At 38.4% G+C, this 18339-nt stretch overlaps 2 long non-coding RNA genes across 4 annotated transcripts in view; both read left to right on the top strand.

Moving 5' to 3' along the window:
- Positions 1 to 18339, top strand: part of LOC137477705 (uncharacterized) — a 499166-nt gene that overhangs the window by 224077 nt on the left and 256750 nt on the right. The window lies entirely within an intron of this gene.
- The window catches only part of LOC137477698 (uncharacterized), a 72109-nt gene continuing 59459 nt past the window's right edge, over positions 5690 to 18339 (top strand). For all 3 annotated transcript variants that reach the window (XR_011001143.1, XR_011001144.1, XR_011001145.1), the window contains exons 1-2: positions 5690 to 6404; positions 8514 to 8650. This is a non-coding gene — a long non-coding RNA (uncharacterized lncRNA). The remainder of the gene's footprint in view (positions 6405 to 8513; positions 8651 to 18339) is intronic.

Below are 18339 nucleotides of genomic sequence, written 5' to 3' on the forward strand. Positions count from 1 at the left end.
CAGCTTGTAGGTCCAGAATGTCTTTGTGAGCCTTTGTCTCTCTGACTCTTGAGGAAAGTACTTCTGCTGGGACATTAAGCATTTTCCATTAAGTAGTACAATAAAACCTGCTCGTTCCCTGGAAATTAAGAGGTGTAGAGTCATATTCAAATAACTAACTGGAAGGAAATCCTCTGAGTAATGGAATGTTTCCAGTGATGTTGGGTACTCTGTTAGAAAATGACCCTAAGATCAAAGAGAAGTTGATTCCAATGGTTTGTGGTATTTCTTGTTAACAACACTGTTTTTTTTTTTTTTTTAATCGCCTCATTTACGCCTCCTTGTTGGAAGAATAGGGTCTAAGCCCTTCAGTGCAAACATCTTTCATACAAGGTAGGTGGTTTTTTTCCAAAGGATATATTCTCTCCTGGTACAGCTTCTCATGAAATTATAAATTCATTAATTTGTTAAAATACCCTAGTGGCCTGGCACAAGGGCAAGAGGGTGTGATTATTCCTGAGTTATTAAGGGAAGGATCATTTAGATGCAGAATTTCACACTGCTTAATTGAAAGACTGTAAAAGAATTGTTGAATTAGGTTTTTAGTCTATTAGACTCCTCAATAATCTTTTGGGGAAACTCACTAATATGCCTGAATGATAAAAGGCATAAGGATAGTTTTCATCAAGTGAAATTGTTAGTGGTGTGTATCATGCTTGAGATCATTATAAGCTGTGTTTACGATGTGAGAAACCTTGTAATAGCTTCTGATACACTGCATAAAACATTGCATCCTTGGGACATGATAAATGCAGAGAAATTTAATTCTGGGACAGTTCTTAAACAAAATAGATCACCAAATTGTATAAAAATTGCTCCTCATACTACTTTTTGGCCTTTGGCTTATAAAGTATGAATGATGCAGTCCCTCTCCTCTTTCCATCCTGCACACCTTTAGGGATGAGGTGTGAGCAAAGAGCATCAAGGCTGGAATGCTTTGGCCTGCGTCCTTTGAGACAGGTAGAAATAGTTAATCACATGATAGAAGCAAGCTTTGGGCTATGATTAATCCCACATGTCGAGAACTATCTTTCAAAAAATTGTTTGAGAGAGGGCATGAGCCTTTTTTGAAAGAAAATGAGAGTGCTTGCCAGAGAAGAGTATTTTCAACATCCTGTTTGTTTAGTAGATACCTGGTGAGAGAACTCAGCTGAATATGTTTGGAAGAATTATTATTCAGCAAATGAAACCCTTTCAGAGGGCTGTTATCCCAGTTTGAAATCTGATAATGTGTCTTGGAAAGATGAAAAACACTTGAGAGGGTTGAAAGAGGCAGGGAATAAAGGACATTGCAGATTTCTGTACATGGTGGTTTTTTATGTTTACTGTATTTCAGTTGTACTTTTATAATGAGCTGGCAATTTTATCAGCTTTCTGCTTATTTGGAATTTAAATTGCTCAGGAAAAGCCTCTAATAACAGAATTATCAGTTTTTTTTAATGCAGTAAAGTACACCTCCAAACCCAGGGTGTGCTTTTCCAGCCTTTTTTTACCGTTCCTCTCAAGCTAACGAGTAGTCCATGTGCAGACTCAGCCATGAAATGTCTGTAGAAGATGTGCAGGAAGAGATCTATGCAAGCTGCAGAAAAATATTTTATTAGATTTAATGAAATACATGAGTTTGATAAAGCAGTATAATGTGCCTGGGCAGAGGTACTGCATGTGTTTATTCAGGGACTTGCAATTGCTTAAATCTCTTTCATCTCAAAGATAAAACTGTTAGTGTTTTGTTAGCAGCAACCCCTGCAATTGGATATTCAACCTGTAATTCACATCTGACCTTCTGTGTTCATTGATACAGAGAGGTTGTGTTACATTGTGGATTCACATTGCCAAGTTTTAGAAAGCAAGAGGCAACACATAAATGGAAATGCTGTGCTGCTGAAATAAGTAGGGAAGACAGGCTTTCTGTGTTAGAGTCCAAAGGGAATTTGTGTCTTGTATATTGACTTCCCTTATGTTGAGAAGTTACGTTTTGGGGTTTTTTAATACCAAAAGTATATTTGGTGACTCGACAACACTGTAGTGAATAATCATCAAAGGAAGGCAGGGAGTTACATGGGATTATCTGTTTGGAGCTGATCCTGTGAACAGGCACGAAGGTCTTCATCTCTGGTGGAAAGGCCACAGGGTGCTGTGGATAGTCCAGGCAGAAAGAACCGTCAGCAGAATTTCCAGTAGTTTCAGAAGTTCTGAACCTTTTTCGCATGGGCAAAGCTCACGGAGTAGTTTGTTTGAAAATGTTAGTTATGCCTACAGATTGTACTATTCTGGTTTACCATTTTCTCAGTTTGCCAACTGCTGAAATCATTCTGATAATATTTTATAAATGGTGCTGGTTTGATTTTTAAAAACACTTTGCAACAATTCTTTTGTTCTTTGTCCACTCTTTCTGGCCCACCAGAAAGTGGGCCCACCAGTGTGTTTGAAACCAGTGGGTAAATAAAGTACAGAAGTTAATAGAACTTCTGCAGTTTTCAGTACAGATGCTGTAAAGCTTGCACAAGGGAAACATGAAGCAGATGTTGCCTTCCTCTTTAGCAATAGCAAGGTCAAAACTACACTATAGCCTTTGACTCCTGAAGTCCATCAAACTGTTCATGATTTTACATCCCCAAAATAGGAGGCAAACAGCAGGAAAATGCAAAGTGACCTGCTGTCTTCAGTTCAGCACAAATTTAACTTAGGGTCTCCATCAACTTTTTCAAAGATAGCAAGCCTCATTCTTAATTTATGTCAAAACAAAGCCAAGGAATTGTGGTTTAGTTTCACTTGGTAGATGGATGAAGACAGATAAGGAAATACCATATCTGAGAATATGAGACTCTGAAGAGTTTATGCAGTTTGTTTTGACAACGCTTACCACTTTTACCTTTCTTTAGTGCATGCCTGCTGTATCAATTCTTACTGCAGTTCAGAAACAGAAGAGTATTGTCCTAATTACAAGTTCTTTGGTCTTGTGAAAAATGCATATTTTATGATTGGCTTTTCGCAAATATTACAATGAATATTATATATGTAATGTTAGAAAGTTATGCTGTATTAATTCTCTTAAGTAGCATGTTAAATGTATTTCTAGGTTATAACACAAGGTTAAAATAGAAACTCTGTATGTGGGCGTTTTTTAAAAGGAATGAGATACTCACTTTGCTATAACAGTCACAGAACACCTAAATCTTCCAGAGAGGAGGAATTTATGGTTCTCTTATCAGAAAAAAGCTAATTTCTTCAGGCCTTGCTCAGACTCGAAGACGCCGTGGGGATTAAAAGAAGCAGCTAACATATACCAGACAGAGTTTCTTGTTTTAAATAGAATGTATGGATAACCATGAAGTATGTATGAATATGCAACAGTGTATGGTTTTTAAGGGTTATTCCTTTGTTCACAAAACATGGTTTTGGCAGCTTAGTGTCCAAAAACATCCAGATGTCCATAATTCTTTGCTTTTTATTGTCTTGCAATTGCCCTAACTCTAAATTTTTATTACACTAATTGTATTGCTATTTTTATAAACATTTTATTATTATTAAACTTTTAAAAATTGTAAAAAAAGTGATTGGCATTTTTCACAGTCTCTTTCATTAACTCTCAGAAACATTTCAATAGTCAAGGGGACCATGTTTGTTAATTACAAATTCATAAAGCTCCATTTATTCCAAGAATGGAAAATACAAGGAAGGCTCTAAATGGTCATATGACTGTCACAAAAGGTGAAATGCAAGTTCCAATCCCTATATAAAATAGAGCAAACTCACATGAACATTAAAAGAAATTATAGCTGTATTAAAACAACACCTGCACTATTAAAATTATTTGCAAAATTGTTAAGATTGGTCCCCGTTTCATATTGATCACTAAACACATTCCATTACAATGTAAAAAACTAGGAAGATTTATATTCATCAGTGTAATAAGGTAAAGTCTGAATATCTGGGTGTAGTGAATAAATGTTTTAATTAAAATTAATAAGAGGCAAGTCTTTCTTTGGTATGTTCCATATTTTATATGCTAGAGTTTAAGATGTCTTTAAGACACTCGCATATTTGTTCAAAGAATGACAGTCCATACTCAAAGAGCATATTTGACTGGGTAAGGGAGAAAAATAGTGCTTTTGTTGTTTAATGTCACTGGTGAGATGCATGACCCAGTTCTGACAGAAGTGCTACGTTTCAGAACCCTGTAGCATTAGATGGAGTTTTTTTGATTTAAAATTTACTCTAGCAGCCAGAACAACAAAAAGATTTTGAAACAAAGAACCCAAATGCAAATCAAACCCAAGTCTGTGTTATTGAAAATAAAGAAGCTGTCTTTTATTAGGGTTGAGTTCCATTTAATTGATGGAGCTGTGTATTATTTTGTGTGAGTGGAAGGTGCTAGCTCTGAAGAGGCCAAGGGCTGGCAGCAAAGCAGGAGCGAGCGGTGGCGGAAGCGATGGGCAGGGCACAGAGTGCTGGGCAGGGGAGAGGCTCTTACATGGCTTCTCCAAGGGCAAGAGTTGTGTTCTCAGCTGAAAAACAAACATTCAGAGGTAATTCTTAACAAGTCTGACTTAAAGAAGGCCACAAAAAAAAAAAAAAAAAAAAAAAGAAAAGGAGAAAAGAAAATGTGTCGGCAGTTCCTGGCTATAGCTGGGGGGTTTCTGTCAGAGAGGCTGTAGCCAGGTGGCCTGCAGGCGCTTCCAGCAGTGGCAGGAAAAGATTACTATTTATGTGAGGCAATATTTTTTCTTTCTTTAATCCTTCTTCTCTCTGCTCTGTATCTTTTGGGGGAAAAAATAATCCTTTTCCGATTTTGGACCCCAGTGGTCCAGCATTGTAACAGGATCCTGTGGAAAATCTCTGATAAAATCAGGTGCCTTGATGTTAACCCTGATGATGCAAGTCCTTGTTGAACAGCAGTGACAGCAAATAGTTCCAGGTAGAGAGAGAAGGAAAGAGAAAAGACAAATCTGTTGACAAAAGGTTGTTTTGTAAGAGAAAAAGATGCAAACAGCACTGGGGGTGGAGCATCAGAAAGCTCAGCTATAGATTTGATGGTCTGTATCATAGCTGGTGCCAGCAGTGGCAGCATTGCCTGGCTGGGAGGAATAGCACCAAACCCAGGAAGTTTATAGATTATTGCAGGGTAGGAAAATGCAGAATATATCCTCTATTATAAATCATGCAAGAGAACTTAGTTTTTTTGTGGCATATGTGATGATGAAATGTGGTATATGTGACTATGCTCCAGAAGGGCCTCTCTCCTTAGAGCTGTGTGGTACAGCAGCCATTTCATTTTCTACTGCAGCCGTTTTGTTTTCTGAGTTTCTATGATGTTAATAAGACATCAATATTTGTGCTGCATCCCAGTGAGCCTGCCTTTATTCTATTTCCTTTAAACTAAAAGAAATCACTGTAGACTGAAGATGATTTCTCATTGCTTGTGACAGTCACAACTTGAAGGGAAACTTCTTAACACTCCTGTTAACGTTTCTATTCACAGTCCTGAGTGGGAAAAGAGTGTGTACAAAAAGACCCCTGACTATAACCTTTCGAAATGAGGGTTTGCTGGGATTTTTGATTTTTGTTCGGTTTTTTGGGGGTTGTTTTTGGTTTTGTTTGAGGTTGTTGTTTTGGGGTTTTTTTCCATTTTTTAAAATTTTATTTTATTTTATTTTTGAATGTTCAAACCACTGTTAGTTGGCTAAGCCTTATCTGGCAAGTGTGAGAGGAGTTATGGGGAACAATCATCTACTTGTCTGTCTTTCTCTTGGACTGGATATCAGGCATGAGTCTGGTTGGTGGGAGTGAGGTTCCTGTATCCTGATGTTAGCTCTTCTTACCGGTCAGATTAGGAAGATAAAACCAGACACTTAGACTTGGATGCATTTCAGCTGAGCTCTGAGAGGCACTTAGAGAAACCCAAGTTTGATTTATAAATGCAGCTTCTTCTAACTTCTGTGTAGAGCTCCATTTAATGAGCGGTGGCACTATACATATCGTTATTTCAAAAATCCAATGGGAACACTGTCATTTTGATTGTCTATCTGTCTCGACATAGGTATCTCCCAGTTTTGCCAGGGGAAGTATATTTATTTCATGATTGATAACACAGCTTCCTCATGTGTTAGCTGCCTGGGGCTAACATGGTGTTATTCTTGGGCAGAGGCCTCCACACTCAGGTTTGTAGGACTGTTCTCTGGAGTTTCTTGACCTAGTGCCTTAAAACTGATTTACCCTGTGGCATTAGCTGTGTCTCATGCCATGTCAGCTTTGTCTTGAAAACCAGGAAAGATCAGGCCCAGGAGCGGCAGCAGCAGTAAAAGCGCTCTCTGTTCCCGTTACCAAGGAGTGTAAGGCAGGGTCAAGGCAGGAGCATACTCAAGGTACTGTTGAAAGTAGCTACTCCTAAAATTTCCATTAACTTTGTAAATGAAACTAGGCCCATCCTCCAGTGACTGAATGTAGATCCCTCCTGAGGTCTCTGGGAGCTGTTGAAGGCTTGTGAAATATCAAGTATTTGCCGAAACAGCAAACTAAAATTCCTGTGAGGTTTGAGCAGTCACCCAGGAGCGGGACCCATGCAGTTCAGGCTGGTTTTGTGTCAGGATTTGTTCATATATTCACAGTGGGTAGAAGTCAGCCCTTCTCTGACAGCCTGGAGCTGGCAAATCCCAGGCCCATGGCAGCATTTGTCTCAGACCTAACTCAGGATCCAGCTGGACAATTTTCCCTATGCAGTTCTCACTATTGTCCTGTGGCCTAAGTAACTTCCTAACTTGTCTCTGAGCACAGTGTTACTGTCATGTTAATGTGTGTAGGGAAGCAGGTTTAATTTTTTATGTCCATACATTTTAGCTGTTCAAAGAAATGCCAATTTTAACTGTTCCCTTTAGTCATTCTTCAGTGATCATCATTGCCCTTTCTTCTGAAAAAGCAGTAAACTAAGCCTAAGTGCTTTGGGAGCGCTGTGTCTAAGAGCAGACACATGGCCAGCTGTTACAGCTCACGTCACAAAAGGTAACTCTTATTTGCAGCATAGTGTGCTGGCCAATTTTAGTTTCCCCTGTCAGGGGAAACTGCTTTACATCTTACTGCTCACAGGTCAATGGACAGCTCAGAGAAAGAGGGAAAATCACCATTTGTGTTCAGCAGCAGCTGACTGCTTCCTCAAACATGAGATCAGACACACTTTGTGTGAGTGCAGTCACTGCAGTATCCATTTTCTTATCTCTTGCTCTTCTCCTCCAGTGAATTGTCCTGGTTAATTTTGTGTTGTGTTAAAACATCCACTTAATCAGTTTTTAATGTATTTAAATGCAGCCTTGTGATTTCATTAAATGCCTCTTGTCTGTATTGCGAGAGAGCACTTGATTTACTCTGCCTATACACTCCATCGCTTTGGGTTCTTCTGGCAGATCCCAAATTAATTAATCACTGAGGTGAACTGCACCATTTAATATGTGTTTGCACGAGACTCTCTGTTTCCCTAACAATGCTCATTGTATTCCTCTCAGACTCCTGCTGGTTCTGCTCTTACAGTTTTGGAAGAACCCTTGTGTGTTCACAGCACCGTTCTGAGTATCTCTGTATCCCGTCACAGCCGACAGCATTCGTCTCTGCTCAGATGGCTTCTCACAGGCACCACGGTTTGCACCGCTCTGCATTCCTGCAGCCTGGCGAGGCAGCTCCTCTGCCATTTAGCAGGGCAGTGGGTGTAGATTGGCATGCTGTCACAACACCCCTGGCTGGCTTCTAGATTTAGTCACTCGTTTAGTCTCAGGTTTCTGTAGTCACGTCACACATTATTTCATTGACTGCAACGGAAGCTGGACTGAGTCTTTTAATGGAATTATTAGTAAGGATAAATTAGTCCATACAAGAAACCTTATCAAATTCATATTCTCTTGATTTATGATGAATAATCTCAATATAAGTGAAGTTCTGAAAAACAGTTCTCTACACTGAAAGCGACTTCTGAAAATAATGAAGCAAGTAATGGTTTAAAAATACAACTTTTTTTTAAACTATTGGGGAAGTAATAGTAGGATCAGTAGAAATCCTAGAAAAGTGCCCTGTATTTTGTCTTTGGCCTTTTGAAGGCGAAAATACTATTATTTTTTAAAGATGGATTTAAAAAAAAAACATCAACCAGATGACATTATATGTTAATATTATTTATATTATTTTAGAAATTTCTAAATTCTCAATATACCCCAGTTGATGACAGTCCTATGCCAGTATAGTAAAAGACATTAAACAAACATGGTGAAAATGTATTTTAAAAGAGGTTCAAGTATGAAGATCTGTGCCACTGTGTTGAGGAGAATTGGGGAAGGCAGTATTTTGTTATCATATGTAAATAAATATGCAGTATGCAAAATTCCTGCATTTTGTTACCTATTTTTGTCTTTCCCTGACAAATATATGCACTGTTTTCCAGACAACATTTTTTTTTCCACTTAATGGTGCTAACTTTTGTTTTTCTCTGACAGTTTTTTGCACGATGTTCCATACCACTCCATCAGCTGAGTCTCTTGGACAGAGAAAGAATATGCTCCTGTAAGCCCTCCAACGTGGCCCCAAGCAGCAGAAAGGTGCTTACATCCCATACAAAACTGTATGACTTCAGGTGAAAAAGCAGTCATTGAAACAGATGAATTTTAGAGGTGAATTGGTTTTATGCAAATGTACTAGTGGAAATAGGTGATGCAAATGTCTGCGGGCTAAATTACAGAAAATGTGTTTCTTGGTTAAAAATTAATCATAAAGAACTTTAAAATACATTATGAAACAAGAACTGGTAAAATAAATATCAAACAACTGTAAAGAAGTTTGAAATATGACACAATTTTTTTCCTTTTTATTACTATTTCTAATTTTAATTATTTATTGATTTATATTATTACAGGTTTTATCTTTAGGAGATTTGTTATTTAGTATCTCCCTCTCTAGTTTCTGCACTAGCTCCCTGTGGTGTCTTTTTAAAAAAATATCCTAAAATTCATAGGATATTGCCTTTTTAATGACAAAGAGTTTCTACTGGATTGGCAGTGGAGGCAGTGATTGACTGTGTTAGCAGTGAGATTACTTTTCTCTCTTCTGGTCAGACAATTCAAAGTGGATGTTAAAAGGTAAGATCAATATATTGTTACAGCGATTTATATGGATTCACAATGAAAAGCCTTATATACACAGTGAATATAATGATCATGTAATATATCTGTCTTTCTCAGAAAAGAAAGAATTTTAAATTAATACATCAGAACCAATGTGCTTGCACACTCTTTTTAAAAAAAACTTGCCTCTAAAGGAAAGGATGCTTACCTAATGAGTTGCAGTAATGATTCCTCCCCTCGCTGGTTTGTTTTGGGATTTTGGGATCTCTCATTTTATTTTTGCTTTAATTTTTTTAGTCATAGACCTTTATGTCTTGAATATTGCACTGGTAGTTTCCACAGTGGTTTTGAAAGTGCAATTACATTTTCAGCTGATTATATATCAGAATTTCTTTTTAGATTTGTTTTTTTATCACTGCTGGAGAATTATACAAAAAAAAATTGAGACAAATTGATTTTTTTTTTTTCTTTATATACTGCAACACTTGGAAATACTTTTTCACATAGGAAGTGATTAGAATAGTAACAAGAAAATATTGTAAAAAATTTCAACAGCTTTTATCTTAAGGTTTTGGTCAGTCAGCATGTAGTGTACAAATGATGTAATTTCCAAAGTAGTTCATGTTCTGAGCATCTGTGGTACCCTTCTCCAGAGGCCTTTTCACTGGTTTTTTGGGATGGGAATCTTATCTATGTGGGTGTGGGTTCACCCACTTAATTTAAACCTGCACCATTTTGTTTTCACTATCCTCAAATCTGCTTCACAGCTTTTCCCAAAGCCATGACTTTGTAGACTCACTGTAGAGTTGTTTCCTGTACATGTGTCATTCCAAAGATTACCCAGTACTGAGGAGCTGCCAGCTGATTAATGGTTAGCAGGTTTTTTGGCAAATGTACTTATTTTCTTCAACTGTTGCCTATGAGTCTTTCTTTGTGAAGTCATGATGAAACATACAAATGTTAGGCAAAGACAACACAAGGGAAGTTCTTGACCAACATTCATATAGACATTGGAGTGCAGTTAAATGGTAAAGAGTGTAATTAAATCAAAAAGCATAACGTGTACATACCATGTTTGTAGGTAGCACACAGTGCATTGGTTTTGCTCCATTCTGTGCTCTTATTTAGTTCAGATAGGATGTGGAAGACATGTAAACTCAAACTAAGAAAGCTGGAAATGGATATAAATAAGAGAATAAGGACTTGAAAGGATAATAAATTCTTACTGCAAATACTCATCTTTGAATACTCTTGTCAGTTATAAAGCAGAAAGTATTGAAACTTACCTGGTTACTTTCTACTAAAAGTCCAAGTGGAATAACAGGTTAATTTATTAAGTATTTACTGCTGACATTCTTTTCCAGTAAGTAATGCCCCAAAGTACCACTTGCTGAAATCAGTGAAAATATATTTAACTGTGAGGTTGCACATCACTCTCTGGAACAGTTTTAATATGATTTGTTGATCAGTTACTCAAGAGTTACAAGCTTCTGCATGATTTTTTTGCCTCTCAGCACAGTAGTGGATGGTGACAACAGTCACAGTATTTCTAGATCCTCTTAAGAAAATAATGTAATTTTTTAAAGGAGATAGTGTACTCCCTTAAGAAACCACCATCATTTCGAAATATACTAAAGCCTTTTCTGTACACTTATCAAGAAAATACAAAATTTAGCAGTAATTTTATCACTTAAATGTAAGAAAGACTTATGTGGGCACAATTCCAAAAGGTAAAGTGCAATTCTGCATAGGCTTCAAAGGTCACTCTCCACCTCTGTTGTCATCAGAACAGCTCTTGCTGTTCTAAAGCCCAAATCAGCCTGAGTAGTACCCAGTAAACTGAATAAAATGGCTTCAGTGGACTGGTGTACAATTGGGGTATCAGGATAGTGACTGAGCTGCTGCCTGGCTCTAGTTCCCAGCCCTGCTGGTCACAGCCTCATTCTGTGCATTTCAGCTCGATTTAATCCTGCAGCCTGATGACAATTTGTGATTTATTTACTTTGAGGCATCTCATCCTTAGACCATGGGTAATGCGTTGAAGCCAGCCTCAAAAGGATGTTCTGTGGATGAACTGGACATTTTAGAAATGCCAAAATTCAGTGTCATGGTAGGTTAGGATAAAAGCCTTAAAATTCTTCAGTGAAAGAGAGTGAGGCTTCAGCACAGTCTTTGTTGCAGCGAAAGAAACTGAAGATAAGGAAAAAGAGGATGAGAGTGCTCAGAACAAATCCCAGTATTTTAGCTGGAAGAAGCTTTTTTGCAGAAAATGAGGTTGTTAACCCCATTAAGATATGGAGCCAGAATACTGAGGTACTCCTAAAAAGGGGCAGTCTTATAGTAGAGTCCTAGAGTGCCCTTTTCAGGGGGTAAGCTGACAATTCACAAACTCTTCCAAAAGGCAGAGGGCAGGGGAAAGGGGTGTGGGGATGGCAGAGCTGTTAGAAATCTCTAGAGGCCAAGAAACGGATTTCTTTGTTTTTGTTTTGAATGTCAGCTACCAGGGTATTGGGAGAATCTTTACATTTTTGTAAAGCAAAATACCTGAGAGGAAGCAATTTATCAATTTTTACTGTGCTCTGAAAACAATTTTTTAAAATTTTGTTTACTCCTTGCCTTTATACTCAGGACCCTTCCATAGTTTCATTAAGCAGAATCTCTATTCTCTGGAGAAATAAAACCCACAGAGGGATACTCTGTTCTTCTTCCCTGAGCAAATCTTCATCTATGACTAATGTCTCAATTACTATAAAAATTGTAAAGACAATCATTAACTTTATCTTTGAACATCTAATTTTAAAAAACAATTAGCATCCTGAAAGATTAAGCTCTTCTGTGCTCTTTCATTGGCAGCAAATGTGAAAACATAGTTCAATATTTTCAACTAGGTTTTCACTTTAAAAATTCCAGAAAGAAGAGAAAAATATTGAAGCTGGCAATTTTCATACCAGACTTTGCAGCTCATTATTGATATTATAGTTCACCTACTGCAAAAACTCTTAGTATTGATGCCAATATTCAAAGAATGACAGCATGCTTAGGACAAAATCTGGATTAAATGTATCTCTGCTCCAGGGCTGACAGCAGCATTCCACCCCAGTTTCTCCTGTTGGTGGATGCTGATACTGGGACACTTGAGCACTGGCAGTGCTGGAGAGGTGCTGCTCAAACACATGAGGAGTTAATCGATTCTTCAGCAGCTGCACAGAATGCATTGCACTCTCTGTAATCTCTCTGTAGCCACGTTAGTTGTTTCTCATTCCCTCATATATCTGAGTTCCCTGCAATTCATCCTCATTGTTGCAATTTCGATAGTTTGTCTTGCTGCTATGTCTTCTTGAATGAGCACTCCTTCTTTGTCACTGCCTTTCAGGGATACCAGCCTGAGCCTTGCTCTACAGCAGATGGGTACATTAGACCTGAGCCAACCTCTCCATTTCCCATCTTGTCTGTGTTTCACGGAATAATGAAAATGGATGAGTTTTTTACACTTTAAATAAACATCCTGAGTTCTTGTTAAGCGCGCCTCTTACGGAAGCTGCAGTGCTTGCAGATCTACATGGTATGTGTGTGCAGCGCATGTGCACAGCGTTGGCACAGGGACAAGTGCAGAGCCCTCTTTGGAGTCAGCAGTTATCCTTCAGAAGGGGATGACCAGCAGTGCTCATGGCTCTTGAAATGGGGCAGAATATTCTACTTACTGTATGCAATCTCTGCTCATGCTGTGGGAGTTTGTTTTGCAGGGTTTTGTTTACAGGCTTATTTAGAGGCACAGATTTGGGTTTGGATTTTGTACACATACTTAAGTTTTAGCAAAACCACAGCTCTTCTGCTTATCCATCTGACTCCGCCATAAAAAGGGGTGCAGTGGGTGGTCAAATCCTTCAGAGATTTATTGGGCATGCTATGAACTTCAGAAATAAAAATAAGGAGTTAAATTCCTTAAATTGAGAATTGATATTTTATGGAAATATACAAATGATGGATGTTGGGTCCTTTATTTTTTTTTCTCTGCATACATAAGGCTGCATATTAATTTGTTAATAGGATCTGATAGGTAGTTTTGGAAAGATGATCTGGGATGCACACTTTGCATAAAATCCAGCCAGGCCAAGCAGGTGACTACAGGAAGAGCAAGAAATGCTGAGTTTTCCCCACGTTCACTATATATATAAAATACATAGGAGATTGAGATTTTGATGAAATGTAGTCTTGAGCCATTCCAGTAACTCTGCCTTTCAGTATGGTTTGCACAGTGTTTTCCAGGCATCTTATTTCTGCCCTCTTCCTGTACTCTGAGAAATTGTTGTCACTCTCAGCAGATGAGTCTCCAATACCTATAGGAAAGAAGCAGTGCACATAACATGAACCTTGTAGTATTGAGCACTGAGATTTTAGAATAGTTGCCTTAAAACATGCATACAGATACAATCTTGTGAAAGGTCAAGGCCAATAAGACTATTTGCATACTTGTAGGTTACAAAATTAGGTATAGATTTAAAAGAGTATATGGGTAAGTTAACATAAGAAAAAATCACTGAGAGCAGTTATAAAACATATGTTAGCTTATCTCTGAAAGTCTGTATTGAAATCCACTAGTTTTGGTTTTCACATTGAACTAGGGATTTGCTTTGAAGATATTTGGCGGAGAGATTTCTTCAGTAGTCGTCACTAAAAACATGTCAGCCTCGAAAACATATTGTAATTGCTACCATGAAAATGTATACTACATTGCTTGCAAGTCAAAATTTCATGCAACACTATGATCAAGACCCCATCAATGGATATTAGAAATAAAATGTAATGCAAATGGTAAACAACTGTGTATCTAAAAATCAAAATAAAAATGCACAGTTAATGCAAATTGCCACGAATGAAGGAGAGTGACTGAGAATGAGAATGATTACAGAGCTCCGTTTCATATTTTGAAGTAATAACCTTTGGGTAATACATTCCTGCACTTCATAAGAAAAAGGTACATCATAAATAGCTCACAACTCCCTACTCACTCAGAAATAAAAAACCCTACTGAAAATACATTTCAGAAACAGCATGGTCTCTCTCTGGTCAGATTCCATGAGCCAAGCATGAATTTCTAGGCAGTTTGTGTTCATCATCATCCTGCATTAGCAGGATCCTCAGCAATCTGAGTGTCTCTGCCTTCTCTTGGCTAGTGATGGTGTATGCATTTTATGGATGTGGGACAGTTCCAGCAGCTGTCAGCACCCTTCCAGAGTTCCTCCATGTGTATTAATTCATATGCTTAGTGCTTGAGGTGGTGAAAAAAGACAGGGACTGCTTTGCATCCCAAAACAGCAAATCTGAGGGGACGGCAAAGGCAGCAGAATTGTGGGGATGTGTTTTAATGATTAAGATGTTGTTATGAATATAAATACAAATACCATAAACAGGTATCTCATGGAAGAAAGAATGGATGAGAGGGTGAAAGGAAGGAACAATAAACTGAAGTGGTGTGAAAACTGCACATCCTCATCCCTTGAAATGTAAGCAAAACTGGAAAAAATGCTATAAAAGTCAGGGGGTTTAAACAGGGCGACCTGCATGCTTTAAAACCATAGTATTCATCATTTTAGTGATAAATCTTTTTTGTAGTGAAACAGGCTGGTTTTGCTAGTTTTCTGGCAAGGAATGTAGAACTAATGTTCCATTAATATAGTGGAACACAAAAGGCATCAAAACAAAAGGAGTTTTACAGTAAGACCATACTTAAAGAGTCTGCAATACTATATGCCATGTTATTGATGTAGCAACACACTGCTATATGATAGATCAAAAGGGGACAACAGGGCTGAGAGTTGAATACAGTCCAGCATTTCATATGATGTTCAAGTCATCCAATGTCTGCCATTGTTAAGTTATGAATACTGTTTTCAACATCCCCCAGTTTCTGGAAGAGAACTGGGGGCTTACTGCTGGGAATACTTCATTGATCAGCATAAAGTATCTCTATCCCTGTTTATTTCACTTTTTCAAGGACAAAAGAAATGAACCGGGAAGCCTGAGCCTAAAAATTAACCAAACAAAAAAGCTCAGGTGGAAGGAGTGACTGATGGGATAGGAGGAGAAAGCTAAGCTGTTAGTTTGATCCTTGAGAGGTAGCTAGGGTTGGGTAATGAACAGGATGGTTAAACATGTTGTGAACACTTGAAGAAAGTGAGTGAGGAAAAACCTGTCTCTTGTCCCTTCACTTCTTTCCTCATCTACTTAAAATACTGTGTCTATTGACCATTAACAAACATTCCATTAACTAAAGTTTACTTTAGTAAATCTTAACACAGTGTTTCTGGCTTCTCTTGCAAAGAGGCTCAAATCCATTCACCTTTCCCCTGTAGTGCTGAGCTGGGAACTCAGCTGTTTTTCCTTACCTTGTAAGTAGAGGTCTCCTGAAGGAGCCAGAACTTTCAGGCGTTGGATTGCTCCCTTTTACAATTGCACACTTGAGAGCCCAGCTCTTAGCCTGAGTGTGTGGCCTGTATTAAAGCAGTTGCTGACAAAAGTAATCAGCTGCAAGACTTGTTTGGTCCCGATCTCTTAGGTTCAGGTTTCTTGCTATTAAGAAGAGGCAAATCCACAGGTGTGCTGAACTAAAAGGAGAGTCAGGCAGCTTCCAGGCATCCTGAGTGAATGCACAGTGAAGCAAATACCAGGGGCTTGATCCAAGTCTGTGAAATTGCCAGCCTTTTATGGTGCTAGCAGTGAAACCACTGTCCTTGAAGCAGACTAATTGGTAATGTAAAATTCTGGCAGTGCTTCCCAGACAATCTGTTGAATCTGTAGATGTTTGCAGCTACAAAAGCCTCAGAAAAATTAACACTTTGTGTGTGGGCACTTTTGCATCTCTGTATGGCTATGTATGTTTTATTCTGATAGCTCTCAAGTAAAAGAGCAATAAAAATTTTAAGCAGCTGCCCTTTTTGATAGCTGATATCTTGAGGCTCATTCCAATGCTCATTGAAAGTCAGTGACAAAGATCCCATTACCTTTAATCATGCAGGATCAGGGCCTTTTATGACGTGGTCAGTCCTGCTGAGCGTGTTTTCGAAGAATATTCACCTGGATTAGACCATGCACTAGGCTGCACTAACTCATTTCTGCATTAGCTTTTCCAAAACATTCTGGTTCAGGCCTGTCGGTACCCAGGCATGTCTGTCCATGGAAACAGAGCTGAATAAATATTGGAACATGGTCTTGGAAACAGGTGTTAAATTTATGACCATTCATACAAAAAATCTGTGGAAATTCTTCCTAGCAAATAATGCAGTCATGGGTTCAGTGGTAACAGAGAAGTCTGAGGTTTAAAACCCAAATACTTCCTGATAATGAACTGGTCACATGCAAGCCACAGGCAGGGAATGATCCACCCATCCTGTGTGGAACAAAGTTACTTGTTAGGCTTTTTGCTTGTACTGTCCTACCCTCAACAACAAAAGGCAAAATAATACCTAACCTTCTAAAAGATAACATATTTACTTCCTAACTGTGAACGTGTTTTTTTGCAGTATAGCCCTCATCCATGGAAATGGCAGCTTCTTGCTTTGTCTCAGTAGATTCTACTATTTTTTACTGATTTTAATGCTACTCTTCTTAAAACAGCTGAGTTTATTCAGACCAAAATGCCTCTACGAGAAATCTACATATGTCACATACATTTTGTTATTTCAGGAGGGAATAGAAAAGAAAATCCTCGGCAGAATTGCTTCAGAAAGCAATTTTTGTTCTTGGCTTTGTTGTTTTATATCCTCTGCTTCTTTGTGGCAGGAGAACTGAATGCAAATGATAAGAAACAGCCCAATTCCAGACACCAAATCTGTGGGATTTAATTTATGAATTGAAACTCCATCTTGAATTTTTTCTTGAATTGTATTTGAAATTTTCAAGTCAGATTATTTGAAAAATCCAGATGGTTTAAATATTTTTTTCCTAGGCAGAGGGGTGTTTTGGCTTTATCTTATCTACATTTTTTTTCAGAGGCTGGTGATAAACTTTACTTTGGGAATGTTTATGGGGATGTGGCATTATCTCTCTGTGCCACTGCCTCTAGGTTCTAGCAAAGTGCTTTAGAAGTCCAGGGATGTCTCCTCTGTTTTTCTGAGAATGCAGTTTTCTCTTGTTTTCTGTCTCTTCTTTCTCCACTTTGGCAGAAGCTGCTGTGCAAACAGTACACAGATGAAGGGTATCTACTGAAATCTGTGCCAGTATTTTGTATCTCTTGTAATTAAGACAATAACACTCTCTTCTAGGAGAACATTTTTTCACCCTGCATTGCTAACACTTTACACTTTAATCAGAAACAACAAAACCTTTTGTGTGGAATTACTCTATAGTGATACAAGTGTTTGATCATTTCTTCAAGGTGATTCTTTATATGAGGATGCATATGCAGCTGTTTCATTTGAAAGGCCCATTAAAATCTTTGCTCACTTTTTTGCTCTGGGACTGGATGAATTTCTATTCAGGTGTGCTGAGCTGGGAATGCCGGAACAAAAGTGTTTGTGTTTTAAGTAACTTCCAGTGGTAAAGTTGATACGGCTCTGAGCACTGAAAGTCTGGGAAGGAGATTATATTAATTTTGTCTAGGTCACCTCCGTCATGCAAGTTGATAGCCCCTTTTCCTTTTAGCTATTTCTGTGTACTAGACACCAGTTCCTGGGGTGCAAAATGCCAGGCTTTCTCATCTGCTGTTTGAGAATAGGCCTCTTCCCAATTTCCATAGCCCTGCTCTAAATTCCTCATGCACTTATTTAATTCCCTGTTTCAACCATATCCTTTCCTTCCAGCAACAGTATGGGAACTTCTGCTTGATCCACAACCACTAGTTTTGTAATTTTGCTACAGCACCCTCCAGTCAGTAATTCATGCAAACATATAATGTGCAAATTGGATTGGTTTTCATAGAGAAAAAACCAGTCCTACTCTCCATTGAGCGTGAGATTAGGCTGTTCAGCAGGGATGAATGAGCACTGGTGTAATCTGCCCTGAGATGGCTGGGTCCCATGGAACCCAGGAAGAACAGGTGATACAAGCCCCTCTCAGGAGCAGTTGTTGCTGCCTTTCTGCTCAGGGAGGGACTGAATGACCTCTGAAGAACCCTGACAGCTCCAGGCTCTGTGCCTTTGATGACGACCATGTTTCATTTATCAATTTCTGCCTTTGTTCATAGGGAAAAGCAGCACACGCTGAG

The sequence above is a fragment of the Anomalospiza imberbis genome, chromosome 8, assembly GCF_031753505.1.
Source record: "Anomalospiza imberbis isolate Cuckoo-Finch-1a 21T00152 chromosome 8, ASM3175350v1, whole genome shotgun sequence".
NCBI lineage: Eukaryota > Metazoa > Chordata > Aves > Passeriformes > Viduidae > Anomalospiza > Anomalospiza imberbis.